The sequence below is a fragment of the Erpetoichthys calabaricus genome, chromosome 12, assembly GCF_900747795.2.
Source record: "Erpetoichthys calabaricus chromosome 12, fErpCal1.3, whole genome shotgun sequence".
NCBI classification, from domain to species: Eukaryota; Metazoa; Chordata; class Cladistia; order Polypteriformes; family Polypteridae; genus Erpetoichthys; species Erpetoichthys calabaricus.
The window spans coordinates 82,949,814-82,973,666 of record NC_041405.2 but is presented as its reverse complement, the minus strand read 5'-3'; the positions used below and the strand labels follow the sequence as shown (position 1 = coordinate 82,973,666).

Here is a 23,853-nt window from a genome sequence, read left to right as displayed (position 1 = left end):
GCCCCATGTAGTTCGTAGTGCTGGCTGACAAAAAAGTAATGTTTTATGTTTTTGAAATAAAATTTTAAAAAAACTTTCTGACACATCAAAAGCCTATGGTGACCAATGTTGGATAACAGCAAACAACATCAAAATGTGTGTGAAAAAAATTCTCCTGTTTATAGTGTTGTACTGTATAATCCACAAGAGAAGTCATCAAGCTGTATGCTCAGAAACCCCAAACACTTGCTTCTAATAAAATATTATTAAAATAGTCATTTTTTAAAAGTGCTCTTGTGAACTAAAACTAAACTTATTTAGACCCAATCAAGCAATTTCTGTTGTAGACATTTACAGTCATATGCACAATTTGAATGCATGTAGATTATTTTAGCAGTTGTCTGTGAAACTGCATGAGTGAACTGCCTTTCGGTTTGGTGAAGCATCATGGATATGCACAAGTCTGAGGCATACTCTCTTCCTTATGTTTTCACTTGCTTTTCTTTATCTTTTAATCTAGCTGTAGACCTCTCTTAACTCTTTGAGGGCTGAATATTTTTTCCAGCAATGGTTTCACACATACAGTATATCAACATAAAACGTCTGTTGCTATGTGCTGTGGCTGCTGTGGACGCATGTTCAGCATCTCTGACAGCAGTGGCTGCACAGGGGCATCTCGATAATCAGCAGGAATGCACTGTGAGCCAGCTGTCTGCCTGTCTTCGCACAGCACAGTGTGACAAAATATGATGACAAGAGGTACAAACCCTAAGTGGTGGTCCTTCCAGGTGAACACTGCTGTAGGCGCATCAGCTACACAAAAGTGTTCAGCACCACAATCAGCTGGCAACCAATCAGATGATGCTGGTACCTCAGTTCCGTTTTTGATCTACATCTCCAGATCACTTGCATCAAACTCTGAGTCTGACAAGTCAGAGTCCTATTCAACGAAATTACCTAAAACGTCCATGGAGTATTTTGCTTTGCACATTTGCTTTGATCTCTCACCAGATGTCGGTGCCATTTTAGAGGTTGTTTGCTCTTCACTACTCTTGCACGCACAGGGAATCGTGGTTAAATCAACAAAGCTATGCAACTTTCCTTCTAGCAAAGAGAGTCGAACTAAAATGTAAGGGCAAGTTTTGTCGCAGTTTACAGCTGATTACTGTCCTCTACCCCTGAAATTTTGACAAAAGTTGACATCAGCCCTGAAAGAGTTAATGCAATTTTATTTATTGGAGGGGGGGGAGGTCTTCAGTTCAAACATTTAGGAGTATCTGAGCACATTTTTTTTTAGTTTACGAGGGTTTTCTGGAAGTGATTTATTTAATGTTTTAGTAATGATACAGGTGTTTTGGAATTTTGGAGCATATGACTGATTTCACATGTGGATTATGCAACGTGAGTAATGCAAGATTTTTCATGAAGGCTTTGATGCTGTTATTGTCCAACGTTGGTTACCATAGACGCCATGAAAACGCAATTTAAAAAAAAAAAACATTTGTCCACTATAAACTTCATGTGTTAAGTAACATAAACAATCATTTTTGGTTGGAGTATTCCTTTAAGAAAAAGCAATGGTTTGATTTTCTCAAGACGAGTCATGGACTAGTTAGACTGAATAGTCATTGGGTCTGTCAGAGTACATGACTGAGAGTCACAGGAGGTCGCTACAACAGCCCCTGACTCACCTAGATGATGTGAAGTCTATGACTGTAAATTGCTAGAAAAGTTGTGTAATGTGATATGACCTTAAGTCTGTTTCTAGCTAGTATGTTTTGCAGAATTTGTGGCTCTGATTTTTAAAGTAACCCCACCATCATAGAAATTCAAGTGCAAGCTGAGCTGAAGGTAGAGTACAGTTGTATGAATTTCTTCATGTTCAGGTGAGGCTCAACTATATGGAAGTGCTGACATTGTCTGCCTTGCCAGCAGTGCCCTTTTCAAAAGCAGCTAATTAGAAAGCAGTATCTTTAAAAAAAAAAAAAAAAAGCTGGCAGGGGAAGATGTTGGGAAAGAGTGAACACAATCCTGCACTAATCACAGTAGAAGTGCACCTCAGAAAGGAGGCTTAATTGGAACTGACGGTGTGTGGGTCCTAATTAACCAAAGTCACTTATGTTTAACTCCAAAATTCTGAAAGACCTGCTTTAAGCTAATGTCGTGTTGCATGACTTGCAGTTGAAGGAGACATTGGACTTGACAACTGCAGTTGCGCATCTCATTCTGACCATGTCCAATTACTCAACTAGAAATGGCTGTGCATGTGATGTTACATGACTCCATGGTGACTTTCTAGCACAGTTTCACATTTCCGAAGTGTTCTGCACTTGCTCCCTTTTCTTATAGCCAATAATGTGCAGCCTGATAGTGCCGGAGCCTGAAGAAATGTGTTGCAGGTATGATGAGTTCAGCCACTATCTTTGTCCTTTTTCTCCAGAATGGCAGAATTGTCTTAAGCACATTTGATGATATGCAGTTTTGGTCTTGTAATATAGGCAACCTGATAGGTTTTTTTTTTTCTTCTCTTGCCAATTTAAAGTGGATCACACGTGAAGTTGAGTGGTGATCAAAATTAGAAAACAACTTACAACTGCCTACATTTCAATTGTTGTTATCCTATCTTGAATACAAAGGCAGTTTTTTTTTAGGCATATTTCATAATTTAAATATATTCTGAAGCACAATATAAAAAACTTAAATGAGAACTTTGAAGAACTCTGATTAAAAAATTAGAGAAGATGCTCAGATACTCCCCAGTATTAGTGTTTATCTGCCAGCACTCCGCTTTAAGGTGACTGAAACCCCGTGACAGCAGGTTGTGCAGAAGAAGGCCAAAGGGCTAACCCTTTCAGTCATTGCAAGTGAAGCTGGTGGTTCCACATCTGTGATATCTAGAATATTGCAGATTTACAATGACAATAATTCATTCAAGTCCCCCAAAAATGCTGGTAGTCCACCTAAAATATATGCATGAGAGGACAGGATAAGGCAGAGATTCTCCATGGGAAATCTGTTCAACACTGTAGCTGGAATTGCTGACCAGTTCAGTGCTAAACGAGGTAAAGATCTGTCTTGGCAGTCAGTGTCTTACTGTTCAAGACTATGCAGACTGAAAGACCACTCTGCAGTGGCCAAACTGGTCCAGAGTTCAGTTTAGTGATGAGAGCAAATTTGATTTGTTTAGGTCCGATCGGACAGGGTGCCTCGAGAGGAGTTGTGGTATTGTATGAGGAAGTCGGGAGTGGCAGAGGAGTATGTAAGAGTTGTACAGGATATGTATGAGGGAAGTGTGACAGTGGTGAGGTCTGTGGTAGGAGTGACTGATGCATTCAAGTTGGAGGTGGGATTACATCAGGGATCAGCTCTGAGCCTTTTCTTATTTGCAATGTTAATGGACAGGTTGACAGATGAGATTAGACAGGAGTCCCCATGGACTGTGATGTTTGCTGATGACATTGTGGTCTGTAGTGAGAGTAGGAGCAGGTTGAAGAGACCCTGAAGATGTGGAGATATGTTCTGGAGAGGAGAGGAATGAAGGTCAGTAAGAACAAGACAATACATGTGTGTAAATGAGAGGGAGGTCAGAGGAATGGTAAGGATGCAGGGAGTAGAGTTGGTGAAGGTGGATGAGTTTAAATACTTGGGTAAGCAATTCAGAGTAATGGGGATTGTGGAAGAGAGGTGAAAAAGAGAGTGCAGGCAGGGTGGAATTGGTGGAGAAGAGTGGAGTGATTTGTGACAGACGGGTATCGGCAAGAGTGAAAGGGAAGGTCTACAGGACAGTAGTGAGACCAGCTTTGTTATGTGGATTGGAGACGGTGGCACTGACCAGAAAGCAGGAGACAGAGCTACAGGTGGCAGAGTTAAAGATGCTAAGATTTGCACTGGGTATGATGAGGATGGATAGGATTAGGAACAAGTACATTAGAGGGTCAGCTCAAGTTGGATGGTTGGGAGACAAAGTCAGAGAGGTGAGATTGCGTTGGTTTGGACAGGTGCAGAGGAGAGATGCTGGGTATATTGGGAGAAGGATGCTAAGGATAGAGCTGCCAGGGAAGAGGAAGGTTTATGGATGTGGTGAGAGAGGACATGAAGATATGGAAGAAGTTGATCCGCTGTGGCAACCCTTAACAGAAGCAGCCAAAAGAAGAAGGTCCAATGGGAAACATGTTTGGCTTCAAGCTGGGGAAAGTGTGTAAAAAAGTCAGTTAAATTTGGAGGAGGAGGAAGACTCAGGGCAATGACTATTGCCCTATAACTCTCACCCCCATCAGAAATGTTTTGAAGTCTGGTCAAGGACCATATAACATCCAAACTCCCTGCAGCATTCAATCTACTTCACTTTGTGTGCCGCCCTATCGATGAGGCTATATTGGCAACGCTCCATCAGACCATGGCCCTTCTGGGAAATAAGAATAGTTATGTACTGCTGCTCCACTTTCGATACAGTTAACCCCCAGCACTTGGTAAGAAAACTTTATCCACTAAGCATCAACACTTTGTGATGCAACTAGATATTGGACTTTCTCACAGATGGACCCCAGACCGTACGTGTTGGAAAAAACATCTCAGACACCATCACCATGAACACTGGTGGGCTCCCCCAGGGCTGGGTTCTGAGCCCTCTGTTGTTCACTTTGATGACTCACAACTGTTGGGCCAGGCATAACTGAAATCGTATCATCAAATTTTCAAGACGACACAACAGTGGTGGGCCTCATCGGTAATGATGATGATGACTCTGCTTACAGGGAGGAAGTGAGCCAACTTGTTGTCTGATGTGACAACATCACTGAATCACAACAAGATGAAGGAGATCATTGTTGACTTCAGGAAGAAACACATGACACATACTCCACGTATAAACCATTGCATCACCGATCACTGTCGAGTCAGAAAGAAGCACCATGTTCATGGGGGTTCACATCATTGACGGCCTGACATGGAATACAAACACAACCTCCCTTGTCAAGAAAGCACAGCAGCTCTTTTACTTTCTGCAACCAATGAGGAGAGTAAACCTTGATACCCAAACAACACCCCCCAAAAACACACATGTTCTCACAACTTTGTACGGAGGAGCTATAGAGAGCATCTTAACGAGCAGCCTGGTATGGCAGCTGCACTGTTTCAAAAGTTCTTACAGAGAGTGGTGAAGATGGCAGAAGAAATCATTGGAACCACCCTCCCATCTATACATAATCTGTACTTGTCAGACTACCTTAGGAGAGCTACTAAGATAGTCAGACACAAAAATGTTTATGTTGTGTGCCTCAGCAGCACCTGCATGGTCTGCACTATGCACAACACAATGTTTCTCAGAAATGGCCCTGGTCAACGCAGCTTTTTTTTTTTTTTTTTAAAAAACAATACAGACCTACGACCATTGACTCTAAAGTGAATGTCCGATTATATTGTTTTATATTATTTTCGCACACTAGCGATGTTCGGTCTTAACATCTGATGACCTACACAGTCCAAGCACGATACAAACAACAATGATGATGCCAATAATAATAATCCTTAAACTGAAGAGAAGAAACAGGCATAGAAGAGACAGGCATGGTGAAATAAAATAAAACGATCGAAATGGCAACAGGACTGTAGCTCTTGAGTGAATTGCTAAAAGCTGATTTAACCCAAACTATGATCGTCTCCCAAATGGGCATACATTAAAACTTGTGTTAAAACTTAGCCAATATCATCCTCTGTTGCTCACCATAATTTGTGAGATTCTCTCTGGGCACGCTAAAGCAGTTGTGTGTTTTTTGTTTGTTTTTTTTGGATTGGTAGATTGCATTATTTGCATACAGAAGCATACAGTAAACAGGAGTGTTTAGCCACAATTCCTATTTAAAGATAATCATTCTATCCTCAGTTTTACTAAATGTTGTCATTATACTGTTTTAATTTATTTTAAATGATATGTATGTTACTGTAATGTCTTAGTTAAAAAAAAAATGTAGAATGTCACTATCATCAAAAGCAAGAGCAGCATATGGGGGTGGCAAGGGTGGCCCCCGCTTTTGAGGTCTGTGTGACCTGTTCAAGCGGATTTGTCGTTATATTCTCCAGTATCTACAGTGCATCCAGAAAGTATTCACAACGCATCACTTTTTCCACATTTTGTTATGTTACAGCCTTATTCCAAAATGGATTAAATTCATTTTTTTCCTCACAATTCTACACACAACACCCTATAATGACAACGTGAAAAAAGTTTACTTGAGGTTTTTGCAAATTTATTAAAAATAAAAAAACAGAGACTGAGGAGGCCACTGTGCTCATTGGGACCTTCAAAGCAGCAGAAATTTTTCTGTAACCTTCCCCAGATTTGTGCCTCGAGACAATCCTGTCTCTGAGATCTACAGACAATTCCTTTTACTTCATGCTTGGTTTGTGCTCTGACATGAACTGTCAACTGTGGGACCTTATCTAGACAGGTGTGTGCCTTTCCAAATCATGTCCAATCAACTGAATTTACCACAGGTGGACTCCAATTAAGCTGCAGAAACATCTAAAGGATGATCAGGGGAAACAGGATGCACTTGAGCTCAATTTTGAGCTTTATGGCAAAGGCTGTGAATGCTTATGTACATGTGCTTTTTCAGTTTTTTTATTTTTAATAAATTTGCAAAAACCTCAAACTTTTTTCACATTGTCATTATGGTGTGTTGTGTAGAATTCTGAGGAAAAAAATGAATTTAATCCATTTTGGAATAAGGCTGTAACATAACAAAATGTGGAAAAAGTGATGTGCTGTGAATATATATATATATATATATATATATATATATATATATTTCAGATGCTTCTAAGAGGAACCCTTTTAAAATCTCTTTTCAAGGTCAAATTCTGTACATGTACATCTTTGAAAACATTCCATAGTCCACCTTCATCACTCGAAATGGGTCGCCAGTATAATCTCTTCCTAAAATGGGTACAGCCCATTAGTCGCTGGGTTGGCTTCTCCTATCTGTAGAAAAAGACATTGCTTCCAGATTAGACTACCAAGATGTCATCAACAACTTTTCAGTGTCGGAAGGCAAGATAAGTGGATTTTCATCTCTAAACCTGGAAACCGGTAAGAGATTTCATGATGACACTTCCTGTCGAAACACTAAAACTCACATTTAATTTGTAGGCCATAAACATGTTCTAATATTAATGCATAAAAATATGTATCGCTAATGATAACCAGCTGACATGATATCAATGTGAGTTATGACTATGACATCCTGCATATCGAGACTCATATCGTATACCTGCAATTTGGGTATTTTTCTAGAAGAGGCCCTGCTAATTTCCGTATGACACCACATTGCATTTCGCACTGTTGTGGTACTGTCATGAATTATGCATTGCACTTTTTTAATAGATTATATCGTTATATTTTGATAAAGTCCCCATGTTATCTTGCAAAAATTTAGCTGAACACTGTAATGAGAAAATCTGATGCATGTTAACAGTATTTTTATTAAATTTGCACACAAGTTTATACAGTCCTCACATACTGATAACAGCATTTGTTGTTACTGGCACCGCGTGGGATTTGTCAGCCCTAGGCCCTGCACACCCCTAAGGCTGCCTCTAATCAAAAAGTTTAGTTGGTGGTTTAAATATGTAACTAGAACTTCATTTCGAGAAACATTAAAAGCAATAAATAAAGACTACTAATGCAGCCTAATTCCTGCTTATTTTCTGAAATGGCACCCCTCAAGAGTGTTTTTTTTTCTTTTCTGAGACAGTCTTGTAAACAGATGTTGCTATAACACTCGACATTCTCAAATTGTGAATTTGTGGTTATAAATGCTTCACTGTCCCCAGTACCTGTCTCGAGGTGTCAATGTACGGTCTGGCAATGATGATTCCTCTCAAAGCAAACGGGGTGGCTGAGCGCCATTTACAACTTCGCATAGGGCAGCAGAAATCCTAGAAACGGCTTGGGTTGTAATCTTCCTTTCTGCTACAATTGTTACTGTTCTCTAATTTTAATCATTGTGTTTTCCATAAAATAAAGGTTTTTTTAAGTGCCTTGATTATTTTGTAAAACATACTAGTAGAACATTGATATACCCACAGCTAATATTCCTTCAAATTTTGAGCAATGAAGATTTACAATATTTCAGAAAAAAACAAGTGTTCATAAATTGTTCCAACTTTGATCTCCACTGTATTGTCTTCAGTTCTTAGTTTTCTCTGAGAGCTACTTTTTCATTATCAGTTCTGCTGGAAAAATTACATCCAGACTCGAGTTAATCCTAGTAATTGTTAGAAAACAAAATGGTTAAATGTCATTTTGCTGACATTTGCGGGTGTGTGAGCAATACAGTTTAGCGGTGTGTCAGTGCAGTTCCGTCGCCCTCCAGCAGATGGTGCTGTGTCACAATGAGGTAAGCCCACATCCTGCACACTTCATTTCTACTTTTTATATATTACATTTACAGTATGGAGGAAGTGTTGTTTTCATGAAAGAAAAAACAAAAGACTTTGCACTTCAGCTGTTTTGATAGCACAAGAACACTGGACGTTTTCGGAAAAATACAAAGCTGTGAACAAATGAACTACCTGCACTCATTAGCCCCAAACGCCGCAAGGTGAGCTCCAGCTCTTTATCTTCGTTCTGCTAAAGTTCAACACTTTTTCTAAAAACCAAACCGCTGCTCAGACGTTTACAAATTGTGGCAAAAAATATTTGAACTTGGAAATAAAAACTTGTGATTTTTAAGTTAAATCCAAAGTTCGAGCTTAAAGCTTTTAAAGTTTAAAGCTTTCAAATTCAGTACAACAACAACAACATTTATTTATATAGCACATTTTCATACAAAAAGTAGCTCAAAGTGCTTTACATAATGAAGAAAAGAAGAATAAAAGACAAATAAGAAATTAAAATAAGACAACAGTAGTCACAGCAGCTTAACTCTAATTACAAATAAACATTGATTACATTGCAAGCTTTTGTTAAATCGCAATAATGTTTATTATTAATTAGTTTTCATACTTTGAGTTTGCATTTGATACGTTCTATTACTACTTAGCAGATGTTACTGAATTTGTGACTCCGGCTTTAAAATCTTGAACATGATAAAGGTAGGGTACACTTGTGAGAGGGAGAGGTTGGGAGCATGCGCTAATTGCACGTTGCCGCACCCCGCCACACGACGAACTACCCGGATTGGGACCCGAGTGCAGCGGGTGACACCTCTGCACCACACTGGAATGAAACTTCTTTAGAAATCTGTCAGGAATGTAGAGGGAGAAAGATGTAGGAAAGGAGTGAACACGTTCTTACCGGAGACGCGCTTCAGAGAGCAGGCACAGTTTGAACCCGCTGCATGGGGAAGCCAACACGACCTAATTAACCAAAGTTACCCCACAATCCTTAAAGATGTGCGTTAATGGGCGCCCGTCATTGTGGGTGTGAGCGAAGCATAATAGATTGGTTTTTCGAGGATAGGCAGCACGACGGCGAATTGCCTTGAGCATGTTTGAGAATGTTAGGCAATGCAGTTCCGCTCAACGCGTTATACACTCTTTGGGCATATTATTAGGAACACTATACCTGTGGTTGTCTAATTCAGTCCGGGGGGGCTTTTAATTGATCGCATTGTTTAATTAGCTGATCTGTTTTTTTCCTTTGATTTTACATTTAGATTCACACACAGGAAATTAAGATGTTTGTATTTTCCCCTGTATTTTTAAATGCTTACTTTGTGGTGTTTTTTTTATTCAGTTTTTCTGAAGGATTTGCTTTCTTGATTGTATTTGAATACTGACAATTAATGGTGAGTAGAGCACTCTGGGAGGAGCAACTACTTAAGTGTTACCTTCTTGTGTATGTACCCACTTTAACAAAAGGATACATGTATGTGCGTCCAGACAGTTGTTATGTCTTTGTCATTCCAACAGATGGCGAATTACAACAGTTTTAGTAATAAAATGCATTGTATTTGTCATTGTGACAGATGTCGCATTACAGATGTTAACACTGCTTTTACAAATCCAATACTAAATGGCATATAAACTATGTATTGATTGATTGGTGCACTGCAAATAGTATCACTGAGGTTTACATTGATTACTTAGATTTCAACCCAACGTAGATGGGTAGCTTAGCTAGTTAGTAAATAATTGTCTAAAAAGCAGAACATTTAAAAAAGGAAAAAGAATAAATACACATTTTACACATATACATTTCTGCTTCATTCAGGAAAGATATAGAATAACCAGTGTGTAATTTATGGATGGAGGCAAAAATTGCCACCGTACCATCAGTATTAACATGGTAGCACCCTCTCGTCCATGTCCACGTTTTTGAGTATCACAAACAGACTCTTGTGCAGCAGGTAATTTTATTTTTTTTAAGGAGTCAGGACATTTCACTTGTTTATTTTGATTTTAATTCTGGTTTATATGTTGCATTTGTTGTTTGGTTTCTTTTTTTTTTTATCTTCTGGCTTTTGAGCCATGCTTTGTCACATTATTATTATTATTCATCGGCTGGTCCTTGGATTTTTTATCTGCCTTTTCATTCCATGGCAGAACCTCTGGCAGTGTGGGGTGTAAGACAGAATCCATCCCTTAAATATGAATTACAGAAAGATTGTACATCCTCATATTCTAATGGTGGATCTTCTTATGTTCAGTAGTGTCACTTATTCATAACATTATTTCTTTTGCAACAATTAATGAGGATTTTAACCTGTTTGCCAGTTTCTAAATATGCCCAACTTCTTGATATCCATTCCTAAATCCAAAAGATTTTCTAAAATTATATCTAGTCTATCTTGTATTTATCATTATGCATTTAACCACTTTAAATATAGATAGATTGATAGATACTTTATTAATCCCCAAGGGAAAATTCACATACTCCAGCAGCTGCATACTGATAAAAACAATATTAATTAAAGAGTGATAAAAACACAGTGCAAGTTAAAAAGTGCTCAGCAGGTATAACAGTCAATAACTTTGCATAATGTTACCGTTTACCCCCCGGGTAGAATTGAAGAGTCGCATAGTGTGGGGGAGGAACGATCTCCTCAGTTTGTCAGTGGAGCAGGACAGTGACAGCAGTCTGTCGCTGAAGCTGCTCCTCTGTCTGGAGATGATACTGTTCAGTGGATGCAGTGGATTCTCCATAATTGATAGGAGCCTGCTCAGCACCAGTCGCTCTGCCACGGATGTCAAACTGTCCAGCTCCGTGCCTACAAAATAGCTTGCCTTCCTCACCAGTTTGTCCAGGCGTGAGGCATCCCTCTTCTTTATGCTGCCTCCCCAGCACACCACAGTGTAGAAGAGGGCACTCGCCACAACCGTCTGATAGAACATCTGCAGCATCTTATTGCAGATGTTGAAGGACGCCAGCCTTCTAAGGAAGTATAGTCGGCTCTGTCCTCTCTTGCACAGAGCATCAGTATTGGCAGTCCAGTCCAATTTATTATCCAGCTGCACTCCCAGGTATTTATAGGTCTGCACCCTCTGCACAAAGTCACCTCTGATAATCACCGGGTCCATGATGGGCCTGGTCCTCCTAAAATCTACCACCAGCTCCTTGGTTTTGCTGGTGTTCAGTTGTAGGTGGTTTGAGTCGCACCATTTAACAAAGTCCTTGACTAGGTTCCTATACTCCTCCTCCTGCCCACTCCTGATGCAGCCCATGATAGCAGTGTCATCAGCAAACTTTTGCACGTGACTCCGAGTTGTATTGGAAGTCCGATGTATATAGGTTGAACAGGACCGGAGAAAGTACAGTCCCCTGTGGCGCTCCCGTGTTGCTGACCACAATGTCAGACCTGCAGTTCCCGAGACACACATACTGAGGTCTGTCTGTAAGATAGTCCACGATCCATGCTACCAGGTATGAATCTACTCCCATCTCTGTCAGCTTGTCCTCAAGGAGCAGAGGTTGAATGTTGTTGAAGGCGCTAGAGAAGTCTAAAAACATAATTCTTACTGCACCACTGCCTCTGTCCAAGTGGGAGAGGGATCGATGTAGCATGTAGATGATGGTATCCTCCGCTCCCACCTTCTCCTGGTACAGTTAGGTCCATAAATATTTGGACGGAGACAACTTTTTTCTAATTTTGGTTCTGTACATTACCACAATGAATTTTAAATGAAACAACTCAGATGCAGTTGAAGTGCAGACTTTCAGCTTTAATTCAGTGGGGTGAACAAAACGATTACATAAAAATGTGAGGCAACTAAAGCATTTTTTAACACAATCCCTTCATTTCAGGGGCTCAAAAGTAATTTGACAATTGACTCAAAGGCTATTTCATGGGCTGTTATGGGCAAGTCCATTGTTATGTCATTATCAATTAAGCAGATAAAAGGCCTGGAGTTGATTTGAGGTGTGCTGCTTGCATGTGGAAGATTTTGCTGTGAATAGACAACATGCGGTCAAAGGAGCTGTCCATGCAGGTGAAGGAAGCCATCCTTAAGCTGCGAAAACAGAAAAAACCCATCCGAGAAATTGATACAATATTACGAGTGGCAAAATCTACAGATTGGTACATCCTGAGAAAGAAAGCAAGCACTGGTGAACTCACAACGCAAAAAGACCTGGACGTCCATGGAAGACAACAGTGGTGGATGATCGCAGAATCATTTCCATGGTGAAGAGAAACCCCTTCACAACAGCCAACCAAGTGAACAACACTCTCCAGGGGGTAGGCATATCGATATCCAAGTCTACCATAATGAGAAGACTGCATGAAAGTAAATACAGATGGTGCACTGCAAGGTGCAAGCCACTCATAAGCCTCAAGAATAGAAAGGCTAGATTGGACTTTGCTAAAGAACATCTAAAAAAGCCAGCACAGTTCTGGAAAAACATTCTTTGGACAGATGAAACCAAAATCAACCTCTACCAGAATGATGGCAAGAAAAAAGTATGGAGAAGGTGTGGAACAGCTCATTATCCAAAGCATAATACATCATCTGTAAAACACGGTGGAGGCAGTGTGATGGCTTGGGCGTGCATGGCTGCCAGTGGCACTGGGACACTAGTGTTTATTGATGATGTGACACAGGACAGAAGCAGCCGAATGAATTCTGAGGTGTTCAGAGACATACTGTCTGCTCAAATCCAGCTAAATGCAGTCAAATTGATTGGGCGGCGTTTCATGATACAGATGGACAATGACCCAAAACATATAGCCAAAGCAACCCAGGAGTTTATTAAAGCAAAGAAGTGGAAAATTCTTGAATGGCCAAGTCAGTCACCTGATCTTAACCCAATTGAGCATGCATTTCACTTGTTGAAGACTAAACTTCAGACAGAAAGGCCCACAAACAAACAGCAACTGAAAGCCGCTGCAGTAAAGGCCTGGCAGAGCATTAAAAAGGAGGAAACCCAGCATCTGGTGATGTCCATGAGTTCAAGACTTCAGGCTGTCATTGCTAGTAAAAGGTTTTCAACCAAGTATTAGAAATGAACATTTTATTTCCAGTTATTTAATTTGTCCAATTACTTTTGAGTCCCTGAAATGAAGGGATTGTGCTAAAAAAATGCTTTAGTTGCCTCACATTTTTATGCAATCGTTTTGTTCAGCCCACTGAATTAAAGCTGAAAGTCTGCACTTCAACTGCATCTGAGTTGTTCCATTTAAAAATCATTGTGGTAATGTACAGAACCAAAATTAGAAAAAAGTTGTCTCTGTCCAAATATTTATGGACCTAACTGTATGCGAACTGCAGAGAGTCGAGTTGTGGATATCAGATGTCCCTAAGTTACATGGCTCCACTGGAACAGATATTGGCGGGCAGAGGCCACAGATTGTTGACTGATGACAAGTAGTAATTACATCTCCTTTCATAACATCCATTAAATCATCGTCCATTGACCACATGCCGATTTCAACTGCCTCTGGACTAGTGATGAGTTTGAGTCCCTTGGACACCCCTGTAGATCCATGTCAAGTCGTCTTCAGATCTGAGTCCCACCTCTCCCTTGAAATTAAAGACTGACATATCTGGGCATCTTTAGAGAACGGCACACCATCAGAACAGCGCATGTCAAGGTCTAGTGACAGCCCTTCACCTTTCCTGTCTGTTAGGAGCAGCTTGGCTGTGTGGTATTAAGTCAAGCAGATCCTGGTACCCATCACACAACCTTTAGAGTGAGGCTTAGCTGCTGTCAGTTTGTATCTGCATGATGTCCAATAGCACACAACTACCATATTTTCACGCTAAGCCTATGTGATGTCAGCAGTCTTTAACGTCTGTGTTAGAGCCCATGAGGAACATTAACTGCAGCACCACATCCTTTATGATCATTGCCTTTACAAATAAGTGTTTGTAAGATGCTAGGCTTTAAGTGGCATAGGACGTCACTCAGCACCAAGATGACTCTATGGCTGTTGTACTTCTTGATACTAATGTCCCGGGCATGCAGCCTGTACACATGTATGAGTGCATGAACATAGAATCCCAAGACAGGTGACGCAGCAATTTCCTAGGTGGAGGCCTAGTACAATTTCCAGGAATTCAGGACCAAATAATGCCATGGAAAACAGACAAAGCATCTTGGCATCCTCATTTATAACACCCTACTATTCATATGAGTTAGTATCTATCTATCTAATCCATCATAAAATACTTGGACACTGATGAATTAAAGTCTCACCCAATCGTTTCCCAGTACTTTCTTTTCTTAGGTTTGCCTTTTGGAAGTGTCTTAAAATTTAACTTATTTAAAAAATGTAGGAAATTAAGGATATGCCGACTTAGCACAAGATGAAGTTGTGATCCCCTCCACAGATGCTATTTTGTGTTAGTGAAAGGAGCAGCGCAGGTTGATAAGAGAGGACTGTTGGGACACATAGTGCTCAGTAGATGCAGTATCTTGTGGTACTGTAACTCAGCTTAGTGCAGCAATTTGGAACAGTAAAAATGCAGCAACAAACGCCATCTTATTCTTGATGCTTTGTATCTGACAATGCTGTCTTTCAGTCTCCAACCAATAGTGCATCTTTGTGATTCAATTACATTGTACAAATTAATGATTACATAAATACAACAATCTTTCACTTAAAGTAATACTCCACTCAAAAATGATTTTTTAGTATGTTAGTTGCCCCATGGGCAGCACGGTGGTGCAGTGGTAGCGCTGCTGCCTCGTAGTTAGGAGACCTGGGTTCGCTTACCGGGTCCTCCCTGTGTGGAGTTTGCATGTTCTCCCCGTGTCTGCGTGGGTTTCCTCCGGGCGCTCCGGTTTCCTCCCACAGTCCAAAGACATGCTGGTTAGGTGGATTGGCGATTCTAAATTGGCCCTAGTGTGTGCTTGGTGTGTGGGTGTGTTTGTGTGTGTCCTGCGGTGGGTTGGCACCCTGCCCAGGATTGGTTCCTGCCTTGTGCCCTGTGTTGGCTGGGATTGGCTCCAGCAGACCCCCGTGACCCTGTGTTCGGATTCAGCAGGTTGGAAAATGGATGGATGGATAGTTGCCCCATATGGTTTGTATTGATAGCTGAGAAAAAACAGAATCTCACAATTTCATGGAGAATGGAGATAGTGTTTCTGATAGAATGGGTGTCTATGGACACAGACGCTGGACAACAGTAAAAATATTGAAAACCTCCACAGTTAAGTCTCACTTTATTCATGTTGCATAATCCCAAAAGTCCTGTCATCCATTCAAAAGCACCTTCCCATGTAAATGCATTTGCTCTGCCTACACTATTCCTGATTGTTCTGTAAGTATTTAACAGTATTTTAGCAAAAAATGCGTGTGTTTTGCATGTTGTGAGCATATAGCTGTATGACTTGACATGGCTTAAAATTTTTTCATGAATATTTTTGATTTTTGCTGTTGTCTAACATTGGTCGCCATAGGCTCCCATTCTATTAGAAACATTGTCATTGTTCTTCATGAAAACCTAAGAGTTTTGCACATCTTTTCGTGTCCTTGTCCCCTTATCTAAGTTGAGGTATTCATGTGTTTGGTATGTGAATGAATCTAACTGAAGCCCTGAGATGGTTAACGTAGTTTCTTTCCAAGTTTAATTTGTGTGAAAAATGCAGTGCTCTAGCATATTATACTAGTGTTGGGGGTAATGTATTAAAATTAACCTGCATTACTTAGATTAATTTTTAAAGTAACAAGTAACTTAACACAGTACTTTTTTATTACAGTAAAAATATCTGTGTTACTTTAAGAAATTAAACAAAACATATGTGTTACTGCTTTACTAGAGAAGCTTATTCCCAACACACCAAAACAAAAAATGAGTGTGTTATTTTGTAGAAGTATGGCGCCTACTCGGTAACATCTTATACACAGGTGCTTTAGCTGAAGCATCTGCATAGCATGCAATCGAGTCAAAATTGAACAATGGTCGTTTGGAATAGTTCTCGGCCAGAAGATGCGCAAGATTCTTCTCAGAGTCTTGGTGTGTAATGAGGACAGTTTGTTGACATACATTTCTGTCATTCTCCAGCATTCTGACTTGTACAAGAGAGTCAATAGGACACAGCTCTGGTTAAACTTCAGCTTGTACTGTGATGACTTCCAGATGTTATTGAGTGACCTAAAACTATTTCTTGCCTTGGTTAGGTTGTTTTGAATGTCACATCTAGCTCCTCCATCTCTAACTATGATACCCTGCCAGGTGAAGCTGTTGGTCATGAGAAGGATCTGCCCATCTTGCATAATTAGTGCTGGGTTATCCACGTTGAGAGTTGTGACCTAAGGCTTGGTTTGGCTGATTTTCAGTTCCACTTGTTATGCAATCTTCCCCTGTTTCTGCCAATAGTAATGTAATAATAATACTTTTTATTTATATAGTGCATTTCCCATGCTCAAGGGGTGTGATGGTAAGGCCAGGTCATCAGCATGTACTTTATATTCAGCTTTAAAATGTAAGAGGCAGTATGAAATAAAGTTGCTACAATTTAATAAACCCAACAATTGAAATGAATCTAATAATAATAATAATAATTCTTTAATAATAGTTCTTTGCATTTATATAACGCTTTTCTCACTACTCAAAGCGCTCAGCAATTGTAGGTTAAGGGCTTTGCTGAAGGGCCCAACAGAGCAGAGTCCCTTTTGGCATTTATGGGATTCGAACCGGCAACCTTCCGATTGCCAGGGTGGGCTCTTGGCATAGTTCAAAACCATGGCAACTCTAAGGTGACAGTGAGTGAATGTGTCCTGTGATTAAGTGGTATCACATTAGGGATTGCTTCCTCTCTAATGCTGGTCGCTTTCTTCGTGATCTGATCCTAAAAAAAGGGAATAAGGAAGAAGCAAAGGCTGAAGTAACCTGTGGCAAGAACAATACAAAATAAGAATATGCACAAAATCTACTAGGGTATAAATTGTTTGGTCCAAAATAATAAATAAATAAAAACTACAGAAGTACCATCCTGGTTCACAGGTAAGCACATCAATGGAGTGAGAACAGTTCCACTGATATTTCCTAATCTATGAAAGTATCCCCAAATAAATGTGAGCTATTGATCCTACACTGACACCAGAATGTGATCAGGATTAAAAAACTGTTAAAACCACAGCAGGTGTTACCTTTGACTGCCCTTCGAGTACCACAGAACATAAAATCACTTTGCAAAGAAATTTGGTTGGGTAGCAAGCACAACGCCTAATTGCTGCTGAAGGCGTCCTCTCAAAACTCCTAGAGCCATTGTTCCATATGCTGTGTTATCAGGCCACACAAAGGCCCATTTCTTTCAGAGCGACATTTGCATTTAGTCAGATAAAGTGTGTAAATAAAACACCTGACGATACAGTGCAGCTCTTGTGGCCATGTATGCAAGGAACAGGTTGGGCAATCCATACAGTTCCCAAGTCGACAGCTCAGAACAAGAGTGGGCTGTCAGCCAAATGTGTCATTCACTTCAATCAAAGCAGGCGGTTATCCACAAGGTCGCTCTGTTTAGTCATGCGAACTGACTGTTTTGTCAGCCACCCGTCTCTTCTTTTTAGCAATGCAAAGCAGCTGAAGTGGTCCAAACCAAACCACCTGAACACACGTGCATGTCTGTGTGAATGATTGAACAAACGGAGCCATTGGCTGGGCCCATTGGTCTAAGCAACACTAACCAACATGTCAGCTGGGCTGCTTGCTCTGAACAATTTAAATAAATGAGTTTTCTGTCAGATCTGCTATGAGTTCACTGATTAACTCAAACCTCCCAAATTGAGTAAACTACTGTAACTATGTTGGATGTTTGCTTGTATAGTTTAAAGTCTACATGTATGCAGAGATCTGTGTGTGCTTTACATTTTTTTGTGTGTTGACATGTGTAGGTTTTTTTTTTTGTCTTTGTTGTCTAATCTGCATTTGCCTGCATGTGCTTTTTGTTTAAAGGTTTCTTTTGAAAAGAAACTCACTGGAGTCATTCTTTGTCATGTGCAAACATGGTGTTGAGCAGTATGACAGCTGTGCTGGTAGTATACTGTAATGTCCTCTTTGCCAATTCACTATGATTGCAGCCCTAAATATATAAGACGGGACCCAAAACCTCCTGTATTTGTTTAAAAAAAATGACATTATACAACTTAAAGTATTTCCATTTTAGTCACTGACAAAATACTCCCCTTGAGATGAAACACATTTGTTTCAGTGTTTCTTCCATTCCTGGAAGCATTTCCTGTCCTCATCTTTTGTTGATTTTTTTTCCCCTGGATTTCTTCCACAGTAGTAAACCATCTTCCCTTCATTCTATCTACTTTAAGTGCATTGACTTCTTACTTACATTGTCCAAAGAGATGTAGTGGGTCGCATGAACGACCTAGTTATTTATGAAGACCTTTTGGCCTCATTGCTGTAGATCTGATCAAGTGTCACCTATTTTGACTGATCTAAATGGTATATGGCCTCTTCTCAGTAGTGGTCTCTTCTGGATCCAATTCACTTTAATACGTCGGATGGTATTGGACTTGAATAAAATTAGTCCTGCAAGCTGCAGAAATCCCAGCTTGTTCTGGGATAACCTAACTGGATAACTGAAGCTGTGTTCTGCAACTGGCCATTATGGACTAAGTCATTGTAGGTAATAATTGGACTGTTATGGGATCTCAGAAAATAACTTTCTGCCATTTTGTTAAAGCAAAATGGCACATACCAGCATATTGCTTCCAAATTCTGTTGCAGGATGTTTTTCTCCCATGTACGTGCCCAGGAATCACATTCTTTTACTGTCTTTTGGTGTGTTTATTCATAACTTTACAGGTGTCTCCACCCAGTAAAAGTTGCTGCTATGAGGGTGTAGCTCAACACACCCTTGTCACGGTAAAATATTTTTAAAAATTTTAAAAAAGAGGCCTGTCTAGGTTGATTGGCATTTGTACATAGGCCTGATGTGAAAGTGACTGTGCCCTGTGATGCACTGGCATTCCAGCCAGGGTTGGTTTCTGCCTTGTGCCTCTTGCTGCTCTACAAGACTGAGACTCCCAGGGACCCCTATAAAATCTCAGATGACTTGAATGCACAATGATAAGTTCATGGCTCATCCATTCATCCACTTTTCATTTGACCATAATCTTGTGCTCTCTGTGAGGGTTTCTCAATAAAATACTGAATAATTTTTATTTCAACCTGTTTCACAATTAATCGGCTGGAAGTCTAGCACAGTTTGACACAACATTATCAAAGGATGTGTATGCACACGTTTAAGTCTAAAATGTCAGTCTCTTATGGTGTGGTAGTGACATAGGTACATTCCAGGATGTGTGTTTTCACAGTTTCAAAATAACACAGCGTAGTATAAAAGACAGACCTGTGAATGTTGCACCACTCTCACTCCATAACTAGCACACATTTTCTGCCCCACTTTTGTTGCAGAGGCCAATGTCTATTTCTGATTCCCAACCTTGGACTGGACAGCAGTCCATCACAGGACACAATGATGCACACACACATGCTCGCTCCTACCAGGCAGACATTACCTTACAGGCCTTTACGCTTGTCTATGTCTCCTGGGTCCTTTCACAGCAGTAACCCCAGTTACACTTTTCATAAATTAACTGGTCTCTGTATTGGTTAGAGGTTTGTTCTGCACTGCTTTCCCCCTCTAAAGCTTGTGTCACATCACACATCTTCTAGTTGGAGTGGATATTAAACTTGACGACTGCAGTTGCTAATGTCTTTGCATGAATATGTTACATAGTCCTTTGCAGGAAATTACACAACCAGAAATTGCAGTGGATGGTAACTTACATGACTCTGTGACAACTTTCTAGCAGAGTGTCACAATTCTGAAGTGTCTCCACCTCAGCCTTTTTTTTAATAGCAAGTAGCATGCTGCCTGAGAGAGCTGGTGCTATAGGGATGCTTTCCAGGTAATGAGAGTTCAGCAGCATTCTTTGCCTGTTTTTTTTTCATTCTGTCATGGCACGTAAAACATCACACAGACTATCCTCTCTCCTCTTTGTGAGCTTCAAAAGAGCTGCGTCCCTTATCCGTCATGGCTGCATTTATAGGCATTGTACTTCAGGCTGAGAGCTCATTGGTTCTCACAAGACTTCACCTATCTAACCTGTTTGATTTTGTCAGGGCAGGCACAAACTGGTCAGACTGAGTCATTGGGGATGTCAGACTACACCAGTGTGGTCACAGGAGCATGCTGTAACAGCCTCCAACTACAGGTAGCTAAGAAAGTCCATCCATCCATCCATCCATCCTCCAACCCGCTGAATCCGAACACAGGGTCACGGGGGTCTGCTGGAGCCAATCCCAGCTAACACAGGGCACAAGGCAGGAACCAATCCCGGGCAGGGTGCCAACCCACCGCAGGACACACACAAACACACCCACACACCAAGCACACACTAGGGCCAATTTAGAATCGCCAATCCACCTAACCTGCATGTCTTTGGACTGTGGGAGGAAACCGGAGCGCCCGGAGGAAACCCACGCAGACACGGGGAGAACATGCAAACTCCACACAGGGAGGACCCGGGAAGCGAACCCAGGTCCCCAGGTCACACAACTGCGAGGCAGCAGCGCTACCCACTGTGCCACCGTGCCGCCCATGGAAAGAAGTCTGCGACTGAAAATCGCTACGAAGCTTGTATAAGATTAACCTTAGATTAACTCAGCCCTGGACATTTAATATACAGAGTTTAAATAGTCTTTCTGTCTCTCTTGGGGTTTTTTGCCAGGTACTACTGGTATTTTCACCATAGTAAAGACACATGTGTTAGTTAATGGGCGATTCTATGACTGAGTAAACGTGGCACCCGTCCAGAGATTGTTCCCACCCTGAGTCCAGTGTTGCCTGCTATATCATGCAGTAAGTCTAACAAAGCGCTCTTGTTTGGGGCGTTGGTGTGCGATAACCCGTCATCACTGGGCGGCAGCTGCTCTTGTGTGCATGTGTGCGCGCGCATTTGTGTGTGCTTTGTGTGGACGGGTGCGCGCTCGCTCTCGCTCAGTCGCAGACAGACAGTGTTGTCACCGCCGTTACCACCCAGGTAAGCCCAGGCATCGCGGCTGATTATAGTGATTTGGGCGGAGGTGTGTAATCTTGCGGCTTCTCAGTCTACTATTCCCACTTTCGCAGCCACTGAGGTCGAGCAGAGAGTGCTCATTACTTCAGACTGAAGAAATTACAGTCCTTGCCCACTAATGCATAGTGCTGGAATCCCGTCGCCTCCCGTTTGCCTGGATCAATGCCCACTTTTCTCTAAGACACTGCTTCAACTTGTCCATCCTCTGAACGTCTTTTTATATAAAGTATTGTGTCACAAGCGTCATGGGTTCCAATCTTAATCCGGTGATTGTCTGATTAGGATCTTCATGCCACCGAGTTGCTTGCTGGTTAGCGACTCTGAATTTGCTCAGCAGCCCGTCCAGGTCTGGTTCATGTCTTAACGCTGGGTGCCTTTGTGATCGGCTGATGACAGGGGTTTTCATTTTTCTTCTCACTTCACAGTCTTTTGTTTATGGCCCTTTACTCTGGTTTCGCTTCTCAAACACACATACTGTACACGCGCACTGTTTTTAGTTCCTCCGTCTCCCACTCCCTCATCTTCAAACAAGGCACTTGTCTCGACAGGCCCTGTACGAAGTTCCGCATCTCAAGGTCACAGCCCGGCCAGGTGCGCCCGGCTGTTTGCCTTCTCAGCCCGGTGTGGTCGGCGGCTCAGGTGAGCGCCTGCTGAGCCTGGGATTTAGCCTCACAATGAGGACGGGCGATGAGGCTTTTTAACCTAACATATCACCTCAATCCCGATTCATTCAATTCATCACAAAGTCCAATTTCTCTGCTTGACGCCTTTGTACCACAAAGGCACTTGAAATGCTTTCTCTGCCTCTGACTGAGCAGCTGCTCGACACACCCAGGACGCTCCCAAAATTCCACACATCCCACCTTGACCGTGACTGACCCTGTCGGGTGCCTTGTCATTTTTTGTATGTATACCCGCCCCTTTTTTATAGCGTCATCTCTTCATTTTCTTAAACCAGTTTGTGGCAGAGCCAGCAACAGTTACAAAATAGGAGCCTACCAAGAAGGTGGACCCTTACATTCCCTGAAAAGGCAGCCTTTTGGCTTATATTTGGAAAGTGGAGGGAAATGTGTGGACACAAAGGGCACACACACGTGCTGTAGCCGGAGACCAGCCAGGAGTTCAAGTGCAGTGCAGCACCAATGATACTTGATGTGCTTCATTCTGAACAAGTTTATTTGTATGAACTTTAGAAAGCTGATTTTTTGTCCAAAAACACTGGAACGTCTTTATTTGCTTTGGTTTTTATCCTCATATTTTGAATTCCTTTTTAGTTTATTTTTTTTTCTCTTTCAGGCTTACCAGTAAGGAAGATCGGACAAATGTGTGAATGACAGTGTGCACCTAAGATGAGAAGTGGGTTCAGTTATGAACAAGCATTCACCCAACTACTTATGCTAAAACTCTAAAACCTGCTGGGAGCCTATTTTGGCAGCATCAAGGTCAGAGCAGGAAGCACAATGGGGTGGGGCAGCAAACTATTACATGGCACACACCCACACCAGGTCAGTTTAGAGTACAAACAAGTGAATCTAACTTACATGACATATCCTTAGGAGGACAACAGGAGTTCAATTATGGAAAGGTGCTATGTCAAGTAATTATTGCTGGTTTAGTTGTCTCCTGCATAGAACACCTGCCAAAATATGATCCAATCAGCATACATAGCTGAATTTGGGAAAAGCAATCAATTCCTATATCTGAAACATTCAAGTTTTTAGTTAAATCCATAGAATTAAAAAAGAAAAGTCACTGAGTATTTGTGAGTAGGCACAATAAGACAGATGCAGCAACACTTTCATGTCAAGTCCATCCATCCATCCATTTTCTAACCCGCTGAATCCGAACACAGGGTCACGGGGGTCTGCTGGAGCCAATCCCAGCCAACAAGGCAGGAGACAATCCCGGGCAGGGTGCCAACCCACCGCAGGACACACACAAACACACCCACACACCAAGCACACACTAGGGCCAATTTAGAAACGCCAATCCACCTAACCTGCATGTCTTTGGACTGTGGGAGGAAACCCACGCAAACACGGGGAGAACATGCAAACTCCACGCAGGGTGGACCCGGGAAGCGAACCCAGGTCTCCTAACTGCGAGGCAGCAGCGCTACCACTGCGCCACCGTGCCGCCCTCATGTCAAGTCGTTTATTGTCATTTGTAGTCAGTACAACAACATTCTCACTGACAAGTCTCCCCAGAAGAGTTTACAAAAATATAAATAATTTAACAAAATTTATAGTTAAAATGAAACCTACAGTGCCTATAAAAAGTATTGACCCCTCTTAGAAGATTTCACATTTTACTTTTATATAAGCCCTGTGGTGGGCTGGTGCCCAGCCCGGGGTTTGTTTCTGCCTTGCACTCTGTGCTGGTTGGGATTGGC

The 23,853-nt window shown here is 41.4% G+C and overlaps 1 protein-coding gene across 1 annotated transcript in view; it reads left to right on the top strand.

The window, feature by feature from the left end:
- The first annotated feature begins 8,308 nt into the window (after nucleotides 1-8,308).
- Nucleotides 8,309-23,853, top strand: part of mbnl3 (muscleblind-like splicing regulator 3) — a 253,728-nt gene continuing 238,183 nt past the window's right edge. Inside the window, exon 1 of the mRNA XM_051935117.1 lies at nucleotides 8,309-8,579. The gene's annotated coding sequence lies outside the window, so the exon portion shown is untranslated. The remainder of the gene's footprint in view (nucleotides 8,580-23,853) is intronic.